The sequence below is a fragment of the Vipera berus genome (genome assembly GCF_964194415.1).
Source record: "Vipera berus genome assembly, chromosome: 3".
Classification (NCBI taxonomy): Eukaryota; Metazoa; Chordata; class Lepidosauria; order Squamata; family Viperidae; genus Vipera; species Vipera berus.
Window position 1 is genome coordinate 141,708,997 of NC_138204.1, and position 16,266 is coordinate 141,725,262.

Sequence of the window (16,266 nt, forward strand, 5' to 3'; positions counted from 1 at the left end):
CAGATGGGATTTTGCTTGCTTGTGCAGACCAGTTGCTGGCATGCCACGAACCAGGGGTTGGGGACCCGAGCTAGATCAACTGCTCTGGTAGGAACAAGACCATCACCTAATAGTGACCCCAATTTCCAACCATTTTCAGCCATCCAGAAAAACACTATGGAAAATGAAATTAAATGCTGCCAAGAGGTCTAAACAAATCAAGAGGAACATATTCTCAACAACTATGTCACCTACCAGAACCAAAGCTGTTTCCATCTGATTGGGTCTGAATTCTAACTGAAACAGAAGCAACATAGCCATTAAAATGAAGAACATGCAAAACTAAACAAATCACTGGCTACTTTTATTCCATCACAACCTGTCAGGCTCGAGGCAAAATTCAATGTGTTTCCATCTACTCCATGAGGCATTATGTAAATATGGTAGTGGGACAAGTTAAAGAAAATAACTGATGGCTTTTCCACTAGTTTCACCACGAACTGCACTCCCTAATGAGGAGTTGCTCTGTGGATGGTGAGGGGAATGTTTTGACTGGCAAGTTTACCAATCTGTTAAAATCAAATCCATGGAGTAGGTGGAGGTTTTCCACCTTTCCTCTGGGTGAGTGAGAGACTCTCCGGGGATCAAGTACTACTGTCCCGCCCAACATTTCACTCTCTCTCTTATGTTGTCACTTATGACCTTTGCTTGGTCTTTCCTGTTCACTCATCTCTTTCTCTCTCACTCACTTATGTTTCTTTCCTTCACTCACTCATCAATTTTTGCTTTATTGACTGATCAATTGCTCTCTTAGCCCATCACCTGACCATTGATATCACTTGCTCTATTGACCAGTCCATTACCTACCACACACTCCTACTCTACTCTATTGTTCAACACTCCTGTCCCATTTTCCTCGCCTTGTCTCTCTTACATACGTGCTCCATCACTTTTGCTTGGTGGCCTTTCACTCGCCCTTTTTTCTCCCACTCATCCCCTTCAACAGATTGTACTTGAAAGAATATGGTCAACAGAAACATAATTTGCCTCTAGCAAAGTTTAAAACCACCTGAAGAGTTGCATTAGAGCAGACGTGTCAAACTCGCAACATCACCTGATGTCACGCAACATATCGGGACGGTTTTGCCATTGCCGGCAATGGGGCGGGCGCGGCTTCCGGATGACGCATCCGGCCCACGGGCTGGCAGTTTGACACCCCTGCATTAGAGCCTTCTGCTTGCCCAGTGGCCAACAAGACACTTCTATCCAGAAGCAGGATATGAATGGAAAAGCTACCTGCTTTGTCTTCCAGCATGCTTTTTCATACAATGAACATACTGATTTATGTATTTATTTCTATACGGCCTTTATTATTTTTACAAATATTAAATCATTCTGTGCTAGTAAGAATAGACAAATTCATGAAGGAGTCAGCTCAGTGCCATTTCAAAATTGATTGTCTTGAAGTAATGAAACTATTACTTTCTGTCTGTCATAAGTTACCAGTTTGTTATCAGTGACCTTCATTGGATAACCCTAGGCAGTGGAATTATGAGAGAGGAAGAAACGTATTTCTATCCAATTTCTCTACAACACGAACAATGATTATGTCTTCCATTAATCATCTTTCCTATAAACCTAAAAGCCCCAAATGCTGAAACCATTCCTCTAAGGCAGACATGTCAAACACAAGGCCCGGGGGCCGGATGCGGCCCGCGAAGTGGTTTCATGTGGCCCGCGAAGCCATCCTGGAAACAGTGAGGGAACAGCCTCCACTGCCTTGGCCCTGGCCCAGAGACCCTCCTCCTGCCAGACCCTCAGATCTGTCCCACTCCTGCCCAGACCCCCATAGACACCCTTGATGCGAACGATGCGGAGCTGGCCACGCCCACCCAGTAGGCCGTACGCACTCTAGCTATGCCCACCCAGTAGGCCACGCCCACCCTGGCCACACCCACCCGGCCCCCTGAGGGCAACCGCAATGCTGATGCGGCCCTCAACGAAATTGAGTTTGACACCCCTGCTCTAAGGGAACTTTATTATTTTAACTATTACTTTCTGAACCTGTTCTGTATCTTTTTCTGAAACAGAGCAATGTCTGAATTCAATTCAGTATTCCCAGTGTGGTTGCATACACACACAGATTCCTAACACAAAGCCTGTTTATTCTTATATGAATTTTTATTCTTATTATGATATACTAATGCAGTCTGTCATAATATCAGCATCTAGACAGACTATAAATTTCAGTTTAAGTTGGCTTGTTTTCACAAACTGTGAGATGCAGTTTCATTTTAAATAACTTATATGTCATTTAGGGTTACACGTCTTAATTGCTTTCTGGCCACAAAAAGAGAAGGAAAAGAATGGTAAGGACGCCCATATGAAACTAAGCCATGGTTTAGCATTATATGCAACGAAAAGGTGTCCTCACTAAATCTTGCACATATTACTGTATATCTTTATTTCTCAAAGACAACTCCTGGAAAAAAGTTTGTCACTGTTTTTTTCCAGGCATTGACGACAACATAATCTGTATTAGCTTTAGTGATTTTGCTAAGTTATTTCAATATCCTTTAGTCCTACTAAGGTTCATTTTATTAACTTGAAATGGAAGAACTACACAAGACTTAAAGACAAAACATAGATCAGGTATTAACTTCATCAGAATCAGCAAGCCGCTTATACCTTACACGAATACATTTCATGAAAGAGTACGGTGGGCAGCTTCCAAAGAAAGAAGTGTCCAGAAACCCAGATACAACAAATCTAAATCAAATTGTTGACTTTTTGTACATTTAAAAAATTTTCTGCAAACATTCAAAACATTCTAAAATTGCATGAACAAAGTGATTATTTTTCGAAATATGGGGCTTGACCGCTAATGTCTCGCCCTCTATTTTTATGAGTACATGGCAAGTAATCTCTGTAATTTTCTCCCAGCATTACCCAAATAAATTCCTATTTTAAGTCACTTTCCGATGAACCACAAGGATTTCTTGGGTGAGCCTTATGCATTTTCATGCTAGCTGGGTAGGAACAAGAGTTGTCAAGATTGTACCCAAAGTTTCCTCTCTCCTGCCTTTCCTTGTCAGCTGTAGAAATGTCACCTTGGAAAACCAGCAGCTGTTACAAATTATCCACTTAGCTGAGCAATCCCCTGAGTTTAAAAAAAAATGTAAATGAGGAGAGGAGGTTCTCCCCCCTCCCCCCTCTTTTTGGTTGCTCTTTTGTTTCATACAAATCCTGGCTCTAGAGTTAAGAATAATAAGTCTTATAAACAAGTTTCAAAACATTCTCTTCCTAGAAAGGTTCTCATTGCAGAACAACAATTGAAGAAACCAAAACAGAGTCACCCTATGCAGTGCTTTTTTTGTAAAAGGAAAAGGTGCCGGAACTCACACACATCATACAGCCTGCCTTGCCTACCCTACAAGGTTCCATCCAAAAAAAGGTGCCGGAACTCCGTTCTGAGCGTTCTATGACAAAAAAAGCCCTGACCCTATGTATATCCTCAATGACAAGCTCAACCTTTAAATGAAATCACTGAAAGGTTTGATCATAATCCCACCAAGTAGTATGTTATTTTTTGTTCTCTCAAGGTTCTTCGGGCAAGCCTATTGCCTCAGCCTGAGTATAAAGACTGGAAGAAAGCGCAGGGGGGGGGGGGGAGAGAGAGAGAAAAAAAAGACTAGCACGTAGATGAGACATTTGAAGAAGAAAAAAAAGCAAAGTTTGTGGAATACCCTTTTTTTAATGACCCAAATTCTGTCACACAGAAGTGTCACTTTGAAAGAGTACCAAGACAAAATAAAAGACCGTTGTTTGCAGATTCAATGGTAACAGAAACCTGTGAGTGGGAAAAAAACTTAATAGACAATGAAAAGACTATTTATATCTGTATTTATCCTCTGCCACAAATTAATCAAACACACCCCTCATGTTCTCCACTTTCACAATCTCGGCAACTGTAAAGCACTGCATTCAGATTTATATTTTTTTTACCAGTTTTCAAACATTTTCCAAATGGTGAATAGCTTCCAAAGTCACTGAATTGCTTATGGGATCTAAATATTGCAGCTATTGTGAACACTTGACATTTAATTCCTACTTGTTTTTCCTAATAATCTGGTTTTTTTAAAAACCAGTCTCTTTTCCCCAAGCATTAACCAACCAAAACTGTTTACCATGAACAGATGAATCGTAGTACAAAAGATGCTTTTCCTCAGTTATTGTCCCCAAATTATTTTCAAAATAATTTCAAAAATTATTCTTCAAAACATTTCCTTAAAAATGAACAGCAGTCCACATGGTTCTTCGGAATGATCGATCATCTTCCTCCTCCGGCAGGGATTTAAAAAGAACCACCAACCAGCTTCTACTTCAGTTTCATTTGCTTTGGTATCTGTGTGTAAACCAACTCCAGGGCTCAGCACCTCTCACTTAAAAAAACAAAACAAAACAAAGCGATGCAACCAGAGTGAGAAAACAGAGTTCAACAAAGTGGCCATGCAGAGACAATGCTCCAGCAACAGCAGCTTTAGCACAGCAACAGATATCAAACGTATTTTGGGTGGCATTACCTGAATCTCTCATTGTGTCTCATCCATCCCTTTCTGCCTGATGATATGGAGCGGGAAACATTCAGCTGCTTGCAGGCAGGAGGCGACAAGCATGAAGCACAGTTGTGACAGAGCTTTGTTCTGCCTGCAGTGTATTACAGGAAGCCAGGGTTAGACAGCAGCAGCAGCAACCAGCAAATTAGGCAATCTGAGGGGCCTCTTCAACCAGGATATGCCCATATTTGGGAGCCAGAGGGGCACAGGAAGGGGGGGGACTATTCTTCGACTTGCTTACAAGGATACCCCAGTCTCCCTCACCAGCAGCCACAGGAACAGGCAAGCTACGGTTATTACAGATTATGTGGCCAGACTATAGTTGCTTGTCTACATGCATGCATATATATATATATAAATATATAAATAAATACAGCCATGGGCCAACTTGCATAATCAGATGTTCTGCAATCATCACCACCACTCTCTAGCAACCTAACCTACGTTTTCCTTTAAAAAAAAGATGCAAAGGGGGGATTTGAGGTTTCTGAAACAAAAGCCTTGTCCCTCCCAAGCATAAGGGACAAACACACAATGCTCCCCCCTTTGGGGGGTTGACCCGCAATGCTCAGCCACCCCAGGCTCCCTGTTCTTTTTGCCTTGCCCTTGCAGTGATCATTTCAGCCTGTCAAGCAGGATCGACCAAATGAAAAGACCTAGACATCTGTCTCTTCTCTTCCTATCTCCTCCTCCAGAAGAAGGGGGTGGGGGGGGGAGGATTCTGGCTGGAGATAGAGAAGAGAAACAGACAGCCTCCCCATTTCTCTCCCCCCACCCCCACCCCCAAGCTGCAGCTGGGTCTTTTATAGGCAGCTTGCTTGCTTGCTTGCTTTCCTTTCCTTAAAAAAAAAACAAAAAACAGCGAAAGGTTTTTCAAAAGGGGGAGAGATGCTCAGCGTCTTCCCTGCCTGCTAAGAGACTTAAGTGAAGGGAAAGGTTATCTATTCACAGCTCCCCGGCTGCAACCAAGGCTTACGCAGAAAATACCAAGCTTTTCTCCGCACCGAGTCCTTTCTCCGAGACCCCGCCAAACAAACACGCTTGGCAGTAGTATTCAGACCCTCCTGCCCACTCGAGTTTATAGACTCCTGCAAGCTTTTTAAGCATCCCTTTCATTTAATCGGCTGCATTTTAGCTTTTTTTTCCCCGAGCCCCTCCTCCCTCCCTCCCTCCAACCTATGAAACGTTCAACAAAAACCGAACTACACAAATGAGGTTGAGTTTCTCTCCCTCTATTAAAAAAGAACATCATCATGATGATGATGATGAGGAGGAGGAGGAGGAAGAGAAGGAGGAGGAGGACGACCAATTCCCCAACGCATATTACAAATCCTCCGCGGCGTTCATTCTCTTATCAGAAGTGAGTCCTTTAAACTTCAGACCTTCCAAGCCGCTTCCTTGACGCGCGTGCAACAGTTTGAATGCAGAGGCGAACGGGTTAAACCGGGGCGGGGGGGGGAGGGGTGCCGAAAAGAGTTCAAGACGCCACACACTCCTGTCCCAAACGTTACGGTATTATTAGCACACACACACACACACACACACAGAGAGAGAGAGAGAGAGAGAGAGAGAGAGAGAGAGAGAGAGAGAGAGAGAGAGAGAGACTCAAACGCGTGTGCGCAGACAGACGGCTACCCGCGTGCGCCGGTCTGTCTGTGTGGAAATATTCCATCTAATAATGGTTAATAATGCCCTCTAATTCCATCTAATAATGGTTAATAATGCCCTCTGCTATCCCGCAACCTAAGAGCCGAAACCAGCTCGGTGGGGAAAAGCGGCTTGCGCTCTTTTATTGATTTACTTCTTTCTTTATTGTTCTTAAGAAAATAAATACATACATACATACATACATACATACATACATAAATAAATAAATACATAAATAAATAAATAAATAAATAAATAAATAAATAAATAAATAAATAAATAAATAAATAAATAAATAAATAAATAAATAAATAAATAAATAAATAAGCAAGCCCCGCACATTTCGCTTACATCGCTCCTCCCCATCCGCGCAGCCTGCAGCCTTGCGCGCCCTGCCAGCTCCACCGTCGGCGGCTAATTGAAGCCCAAGCGGTGGGTGGCGGGGTAGCAGGCGGGGGAGGAGAAGGAGCTTGAAATTGTCAGACAAGCCGCCGGAGGCGGGGCGGAAAAGCTCCGCCCCTTGGTCTCCAGCCCCGCCCCCTCGAGGAGAGGGGGGGCTTTTTTGTTTTTGCGCCTCTCGCGCTTGGGCTCCTTCTCCTTCCTCTTCCTCTTCCTCTCCAAATCCCCTTTTTGCGCTTTTGCGGCTCGATGCGTTTGCAAAAGCGAGACCGAAGACGTGATCGCTGCAAAGTTAAACGCCGGTATTCAACGGAGCCAGCCAGGCAGGCGGAAATGTCAAAGCGTCTCGGGAGTGGCAGCTTCAGACGACCACCAATTTACGCTTCGTGGTTTAGCGTCCGCTTCTTGAGATAACGTGGGGTTATTCGGGGTTATTCTCAGCGCGCGCGCCCGCGCAAGGTGGGAGGGGTGAGACTGCTACAGGAAAAACACAAAGCTTTGATACTAACAACAACAACAACAACTCTTGTATTTTTCCAAGGAATACATTAGATTCTTAGATTCGATCCAGGAGTAAGAGCAGACCCCCGTGAGAACCACGGGAAATTAATGTCATGATTCAGTTGGATTCCATCTCCCAAATGCATAAACTGGGTTGCTGGGTTTTGTTGTTTTTTTTTTGGTCTGGTTTCACATGCCTTTTATTGCTCGCCTGACAGATAGAAATTCAACAGGTGATGCTTCTTTACTGCAGAAGTAGGATGTAAAGCTGCATACAGTGCTGGAATAGGGGGAAAAATAAAATAATAAAGATACTACCGACTGTGCTTCCTGTGTATTTCTCTTGAGTATTTTTCAGCGTTGGCTGAGCTGCAATGCTGTTTATGGTAGTGCCAGTGTCCTTGCTCACCCTTCATGGAGTTCTCCTGGGGAAGTCACATATTTCTGTTTTCCAGCTGGTTCTTGGCTTGAACTGCTTTCTTGCAATTTACCTTTTAATCCCTAATTAGCTGCATTTGAAACAATGCAACAAGAGCCATTGATCTTCATTATCTCCATTCTAAAAAAAAAGCAGCTTTCTTTTGAATTTCAGGGAGCTTCGCACCATCACAGTATATAAAGGATTTCTTTGGCCCTGCCAGAACCATTTCAGCAGCCTGGAAATTCTCAGTAATTGGCACATCATTTAATTTTAAACATTATAACTAGGTCCCTGAAAACCTCCTCTGTTATATCTTTGCTTTAAATTAAGCAAAGCACAATGCTTAATATCCAGAAAAAAATGCATCCATTATTTAATTGTTTCAAATAACTTATTACTGTTTCAAAGTGTATTAAAAATTATGATTGTTAAACATGCAAATTGTTTCTGATGCTAGCAGAAGTTGCTGTGCACATCTGTGTGGGAAGTAGGCTCACTATTTTCAATGGGACTTATTCTGTGTATATAGGTTCAGAGGGAGAGAGACCAAGCAGACATAGTAGGGAACATAAAACCACAGTGAAATTATCCTGGATTTGTTTATGTGAATGATAAAAAAGTAGAACATCTGGAAAGATAACAGTTGCATCAACATAAGTTGCATCAACATACCATACGAAAGAGGCAACAGATATTAACATGTATGGACTGGCAATTAAAAAAGGTACAGAGTTTGAAACAATTGCATAGGTGCCCTGATACTACCCACACACTGTAAATAAATTTGTTAAAAAGTACATCTATTTCAGAAAACAATTTGAGATGGTTCACTTGACATAATGGGTACTGCTTGCATCAGTCCATACTGATGTGATGCGTGCTTGCAGTGACTTCAATGGGCCTGTTTGAGTCATTTATCATAGTTCACTCTGAACTCATATCTGATTTGTGTACTTGTCTAATCCACGTGATAAATTGCCTTTACGTTTATAACCCCCTTATTGCTGTACAGCAGAGTTTCCAGAAAATTTCATGTACAGGCCATAGTATAAAAAAATAACCTTGGATTATATTTGCCATTTTCTTCATAAAGATAAGAACAGGCAATTTTTTAATTCCCAAGATTAACATGGGATCGGGATAGGGTGCTCAATTAGTACATGACAAGGTGTGAACAACCTCAAAGTTAAGTCCCTTATATAGCTTTACAACCTTTCACAAACTTACATAGACAACCATCAGGGATCACAATGTAAACTACTGATTAAGTTATTTCAGAGACTCTTCTTCCTTCAACTTTACAAGTCTCTTACTATCGCTCTTCTCCATGGTTAGTGTGATTACCCTACCACCAGCCTTATCTTTGAATATTACAACTATTGAGTCAGAGTAGCAAGCATAGTGTCAAGCTGCTTTTTCTCTGTAGATATCGATTAACTTTAAAAAAAATTGAAGAATTAATTTAATCTGAAGCAGTCTTTCTCAACCTCAGCAGCTTTAAGATGTATGGACTTCAACACCCAGAATTCCCCAGCCAGCAATGCTGGGAGTTGCAATCCACATATCTTAAAGCTGCTGAGGTTGAGAAACGCTAGTCTGAAGCTTGGGTGTTTCTTAGGGATTCAGGAACCCAGGATCTCATCTCAACAATATTCCCCAAACTCCAGATATGATGAACTACAATTCACTGAGCTAAAGTCTGATACCTCTGAAAGATACTGGGTTGAGTCTGTGGGCTTGTAAACTAAGAAATGGTAGCAGCTTTCCTGGATTGCTTTCTCAAGCGAGAATAAGAGTTAATCAGAGACCAAATTTATATTTGTTTTCACATTTCAGACCAAAGTACTGCAGATAAATATTAGATGAGTGATTTGTGCCGGATTTTTATTTCAGAAAGATAAGGAAACATTTTTGATACAATATTTGATTAACACCTCCTCCACCCCCCACCCCAATCTTCAACTAAAATAATTCCTCTGACTGGCACCAGAGAGCAGATATTACTGAAAATACCATATATGTCTTTGGGTGGTACAAAAATCCTTCTGAGGTTATTGGATGTGAGATGAGTTATTTACATACTGTATCTGAAATCCTCCATTAATGTAGGCAAATAGTGAGAAACAAGTATTTGTGAATCTACTTTGCATTATAGTAAAATTATATGCCTAAATAACAGCTACTATACATATTTTTTCTTAGAATGGTGTGATTTTGTTCACCTGCTTGATGCTATTTTCTGAAAGGAGGGTGTAATGCTATATTGTAAGATTTATCCATTAATTATTAACAATTCAGGACCCTCTGATATATTATTTTGTATAACCCATTAATTAGAACAATTAACCAGTGGAACAACCTGCCTCCATAAGCAGTGAATGCACCAACACTGGAAGTTTTTAGGAAGAGACTGGACAGCCATTTGTCTGAAATGGTATAGGGCACAGGTCAGCAACCCGCGGCTCCGGAGCCGCATGCAGCTCTTTAAGCCATCTCCTGCGGCTCCCAGTCGCCCGGTGCGCGCGCACCTCTCCGAACGGGCAGTGGTGCGCGCGCACCTCTCTGAATGGGCAGCGGTGCGCGCGCACCTCTCCGAACGGGCAGTGGTGCGCGCGCACCTCTCCAAACGGGCAGTGGCACCGCCCATTCAGAGAGGTGCGCGCGCACCTCTCCAAACGGGCGTAAGGTGCGCGCGCACCTCTCCAAACGGGCAGTGGCACCGCCCTTTTGGAAAGCTGCCGTGGGCCGTTTGCAGAGCTGCCGCCCTCCTCCGAAGGGGGTAGCTTTGCAAACGGGCTGCAGCAGCTTTCCAAACCAGTGGTAGCAGGTCTGCAAATGGGTGGCGCCGCCGCTCATTCGGGGGGAGGTGTGCATGCACCTCTCCAAAGGTTTGGAGAGCTGCACGCACACCTCTCCGAACGGGCGGCGCTGCCGCCTGTTTGGAAAGCTGCCGCGGCCTGTTTGCAGCAACTCTGAAGGCGGCAACTCTGTAAACGGACTATGGCAGCTTGCAGACCTACCGCTGCCCAAACGGGTGGTGGCAGGTCTGGAAACAGGTGGTGCCGCTGCCCGTTTGGAGAGTGGGAAGGTTTGGAGAGCAGCGCGCGCACATCTCTGAACGGGCGGTGGTTTGGAGGTCCCGGGGGTGGCTCCGGCGGCGCCCAAGCTGAAGGCGCCCGTCGCCAGGGAGACCTGTCGCCACGCAGGTGCCTCCCGTTTTGCACATGCGCAAAATGTTTTGTTTTTTGCGCATGCACGTGCATGGATGCATGCGCGCGCACTTTTTGCGGCTCCCACTTTTTTGTGTGTGTGATGGAACCGGTTCCGATTGGTTCTTTTGCTTTTTCAGGTTTCCGACCCCTGGTGTAGGGTTTCCTGCCTGAGCAGGGGGTTGGACTAGATGACCTCTAAGGTACCTTCCAACTTTATTATTATTATTATTATTATTATTATTATTATTATTATTATTATTATTATTATTATTATTATTATTATTATTATTATTATTATTTAACTTAGACTATTGATTATTAGACTTCAGATAACTTACACTACTATTGATAACTTAGAAATGATAATCAAGCAATGAATCAGCGAACACCTAGGTCAGGGGTCGGCAACCTAAAAAAGTAAAAGAGCCACCGGGAACCGGTTCCATCACAAATTAAAAAAACTGGGAGCCGCGTGCGTGTGTCCATGCACGCGCACGCGCAAAAAACTTTTTGCGCATGCGCGGACGCACGCGGTCGCCATTTTTTTTTAAAAGTCAGATGGAACCGGTTCCCGGTTGCCCGACGGCGACAGCCCGTCTGCAAAGCTGCCGCTTTCGGCAGCTTTGCAGACGGGCCGCGGCAGCTTCATCAAAGAGCGACGCCGCGGCCCGTTCGCGCGGAGGTACGCGCGCACCTCTCCAAAGGTTTTGGGAGGTGCACGCGCAGCTCCGCCCATTCGGGGAGGTGCGCGCGCACCTCTCGGAACGGGCCGCGGCGTCGCTCTTTCAGGAAGCTGCCGTGGCCCATCTGCAAAGCTGCCGCTTTCGGCAGCTTTGCAGACGGGCCGCGGCAGCTTCCTCAAAGAACGACGCCGCGGCCCGTTTGCGCGGAGGTACGCGCGCACCTCTCCAAAGGTTTGGGGAGGTGCGCGCGCAGCTCCACCCATTCGGGGAGGTGCGCGCGCACCTCTCGGAATGGGCCGCGGCATCGCTCTTTCAGGAAGCTGCCGTGGCCCATCTGCAAAGCTGCCGCTTTCGGCAGCTTTGCAGACGGGCCGCGGCAGCTTCGTCAAAGAACGACGCCGCGGCCTGTTCGCGCGGAGGTACGCGCGCACCTCTCCAAAGGTTTGGGGAGGTGCACGCGCACCTCCACCCATTCGGGGAGGTGCGCGCGCACCTCTCCAAACGGGCGGTGCCACTCTCCATTTGGAGAGGTGCGTGCGCACCACTGCCCGTTCGAAGAGGTGCGCGCGCACCGGGCGGCTGGGAGCCGCAGGAGACGGCTCAAAGAGCCGCATGCGGCTCCGGAGCCGCGGGTTGCCGACCCGTGACCTAGGTGGTACCTTGCTGAATAATAGTAACTATGAGAGGGATCTTGGAGACCTAGTGAAAAATCACTTAAATATGAGCTAGCATTGTGCTGCAGCTACCCAAAAAAACCAACACAGTGCTAGGCTGCATTAACAGAGGGATAGAATCAAGTTCACATGAAGTGTAAATACCACTTTATAACGCCTTCTTAAGGCCACACTTGGAATACTGCATCCAGTTTTGGTCACCACGATGTAAAAAAGATGTTGAGACTCTAGAAAGAGTACAAAGAAGAGCAACAAAGATTATTAGGGGACTGGAAGCTAAAACATAAAGGTTGCTGGAATTGGGTATGTCTAGTTTAATGAAGAGAAGGACTAGGGGTGACATGATAGCAGTGTTCCAATATCTCAGGGGGGGGGGGTTGTCACAAAGAAGAAGGAATCAAGCTACTCTCCAAAGCACCTGAAAGCAGGACAAGAAGCAACGGATGGAAACTAATCAAGGAGAGAAGCAACCTAGAACTAAGGAGAATTTTTCTGACAGATAGAACAATTAATCAGTGGAACAACCTGCCTCCAGAAGCGGTAAAGGCTTCAACTCTAGAAGTTTTTAAGAGATTGGACAACCATTTGTCTGAAATGATATAGGGCACGGGTGTCAAACTCGCCACATCACGTGATGTGTCGCAGCATATCGTGACTTTTTTGGCATTACGGAGCTAGGGTGGGCAAGGCCTCTGCATGATGCAATTGGCCTGCAGTTTGACATCCCTGGTATAGGGTTTCCTACCTGAGCAGTGGGTTGGACTAAAAGACCTCCAAGGTCCCTTCCAATTCTATTATTATTATTATTGAGGATTTTAAAATAGAGTTATTGTATCAATGTTAATTACAGTTTAGGATGTCAGTGTTAATGACTGTTAAACTATTTGGGGTTTTTTTCATGCAGAATTGAATATATCTAAAAGCATGCGGATTCTATCAAAGTATGTGTTGTGTTATAGGGAACGGTTGCTGGAATTGGGTATGTGTAGTTTAACGAAGAGAAGAGTGAGGGGTGACATGATAGCAGTGTTCCAATATCTCAGGGGCTGCCACAAAGAAGAGGGAGTCAAGCTATTCTCCAAAGCACCTGAAGGCAGGACAAGAAGCAACGGATGGAAACTAGTCAAGGAGAGAAGCAACCTAGAACTAAGGAGAAACTTCCTGACAGTTAGAACAATTAACCAGTGGAACAACCTGCCTCCAGAGGTGGTGAATGCTCCAACACTGGAGGTTTTTAAGAAGAGACTGGACAGCCATTTGCCTGAAATGGTATAAGGTTTCCTGCCTGAGCAGGGGGTTGGACTAGATGACCTCCAAGGTCCCTTCCAACTTATTATTATTATTATTATTATTATTATTATTATTATTATTATTATTATTATTATTATTATTATTATTATTATTATTGATAATAATAATAATAATAATAATAATAATAATAAAAATAATAATAATAATAATAATAATAATACAATAAAGGTTTTATCTTCAGCCAATTAATGTTAAGGTATCCATTGTATTATTAATGTTTTATGTACATGTCAATAAAGGAAAAATAGATTGAAAAAGCAAATTTAACAATTAAAAATTAGAAATGATTAAAAAAGGATAAAAACAATTAGGTTTCTAATTTTTCAGTTTTTGTACAACTGCTAATTTACAATGTTTATAAATTTTGAGCTCCCTTAGAAACCTATGATTATATTTGCCATAATTATAAATGATTATATTTGATTATACATTTATAAATATGATTAGAAATTATTATATTTCATATCATGATTATAAGTGATTAGATTTGATATTAATCACGATTATGATTAAATATCAATCATGATTATAACTTATATTTGCCATGCTCCACGACGTACTGTATATATGGAAAACATTCTTGCTTAAATTTAGTTACACTTCTGTTATGAATATACAGTATACTGTTGAGAAAATAATCAGTGGAAACTGTGCTTGTGTTTTTAATAATATTGTTGAAAATACTTGATCAAATGACAATGGCGCCAGGATTTTATTTTTATATTTGATGTGAGAAAAGTATCAGAAAGAGAGACTATAGTTTTAAAGAGGCACATATGTTAGCATATAAGAAAAAAAGAACATATGAATCCTATATTTTTACAAGTCTAGAAGTGCCAACTTCTTTCGCTTTTTCTTAATTTTCTAAAAAAATATTATTGGTCCTAACAATTTGTCATCACATTTCATACCTCAATATGCTTCTCATTAAAATTAAGTCTTTTAGCTTTCAGAGCTTGGAATGAGGGAGTAACAATCCAGAAGTCATGGGCAACAGCCTAATGATCTTTGGAACAGACAGACACATAAAGATAGTGGCTTTTCTTTCAAAAGATACCAGTTTCTGATTTGCATTGGTTGCACTGATCAGATATGATTGCAGGCCATAAAATCTGCTGAAGAAATCAACATGAATTATAGACTTACTGGCAACGTCAGCAAAATGTTGTGATCTCTTTTTGCTTTTTTCCCCTGTCAAGCAGCAGTCTGAGCTCAAGTTGGATGTAAACCTATGGGAAAAGGGAAGTATTGTCTCTCACAGGTTTCCCACAGTTTGAGAAATAATTGGAGCTTTCTAGTTAGAAGTCCCCTTACTTAATAGATACCAACTGCTATATGCCTGATTTCTTAAGTACAATGACCCCTCCCCATGATAGCCTATTGGCTGACAGTGGATCTACAAACAGCTACACATACAATAGTACAGGTAGTCCTCGACTTACAACCATTTGTTCAGTGGCCATTCAAAGTTTCAACAACACTAAGTGCCTTATGACCATTTTTCACACTTACAACCATTGGAGCCTCCCCATAGTCATGTGATCAAAATTAGGATGCTTGGCAACTGGTTTGTATTTATGAGGGTTACAGTGTCCTGGGGGTCAAGTGATCATCTTTTGAGATCTTCTGACGAGCAAAGTCAACGGGGAAACCAGATTTGCTTTACAGCCATGTTATTAACTTAACAGTGATTCACTTAACAACTGTGGCAAGAAAGATCATAAAATGGAGCAAAAGTCACTTTACAACTGTTTCACTTAGCAGTGGAAATTTTGGGCTCAATTGTTCTAGGTCAAGGACTACCAGTAACATGAATCCTTCCACCAAGGAAGATGCTTATGATCCAACGATGCTTCTATCCCAAATAAAGTACCAGGCAGCCTAATACTGCATGGTACCAGTATGTCATAAAAATCCTTTGTTGCTTCCAGGTTGGTGTCTCGGGGCAAGAAAAGTAAAATGGAGGTCTGTGGCTGGTTACTATCACCAACATGCAAATGCCACATGCATTTCTATCCTTGGTTGCTGCTTATATCCGCATCTATCCCCGCCAGCTGCTTGAGATTGAAGGTCAGTTAAAGTAATTTGCTCTTACAAATTAATTTTATTCAGGTGGAGCAGCAAATGGACTTTACTTCATGATCAAGGAGCCTAGCAGCCAAGGCCAGCCAACTTATATTGGCACTGGACTGTGCCAGGGACCCTATATATAGAAAGCATTTTCTCCTTTCCAGTAGTAAAATCCAATTATCATATAAAATAATGACCAGTTTGCTGCTCTTTCTAACTACAAATACAAAGGCTTGTATTAAAAACCTGCTGCCTTCAGAAGCTCATTCATTCTGTCAAGTAGCAAGAAACCCTTAGAGATCACCTTCCTTGCAGATGATTCAGGCAGCTCCTTTCCCCCAGGAACATTATTTTCAAGCTTCTACAAATTCCACAAGGGTGAATCAAAAACACATACATAACTGTGTCTTAAGCAAACTTAAGAGACCATATTTGGGGATCATAGCCGTGCTTAGCACAACGGCAAGCATTTGCTAAGCTTTAATCAGGGGAAAGCCTGAGTCCCAAGAACATTCACAACAGTAAGAAAGCAAGAGAACTCTCCCGCCCGTGACTTGTATTAAGAGTCATCTCAGAGCTGCCCAATATACATTATTTCCACACCACATTTTAGCATTTTAAATAGGAGACTGACTGCCTGGGTAATGATCTCAGGCAGTTTCCAAAGCTTTAAAAGGCTAGGCACCACATCACAGCCTGACAGGGAGAATAAACATTTTAAGATAGTGAGGAAACATGCGAAGAATGTTCCTC

The 16,266-nt window shown here is 42.9% G+C and overlaps 1 protein-coding gene across 7 annotated transcripts in view; it reads right to left on the bottom strand.

Annotated features, from left to right (window-relative positions):
• RNF152 (ring finger protein 152) overlaps window positions 1–14,631 on the bottom strand; it is a 57,402-nt gene extending 42,771 nt beyond the window's left edge. The window contains exons 1-3 of one of the 7 annotated variants that reach the window (XM_081322711.1): window positions 14,590–14,620; window positions 6,594–7,422; window positions 4,563–4,686 (exon numbers count right to left, since the gene is read on the bottom strand). The gene's annotated coding sequence lies outside the window, so the exon portion shown is untranslated. Of the gene's footprint in view, window positions 1–4,166; window positions 4,422–4,562; window positions 4,687–6,582; window positions 7,665–14,589 lie in introns of those variants that run through there. The other 6 variants (XM_081322714.1, XM_081322712.1, XM_081322715.1 and 3 more) reach the window with 6 other exon arrangements.
• Between the last annotated feature and the right edge of the window lie 1,635 nt (window positions 14,632–16,266).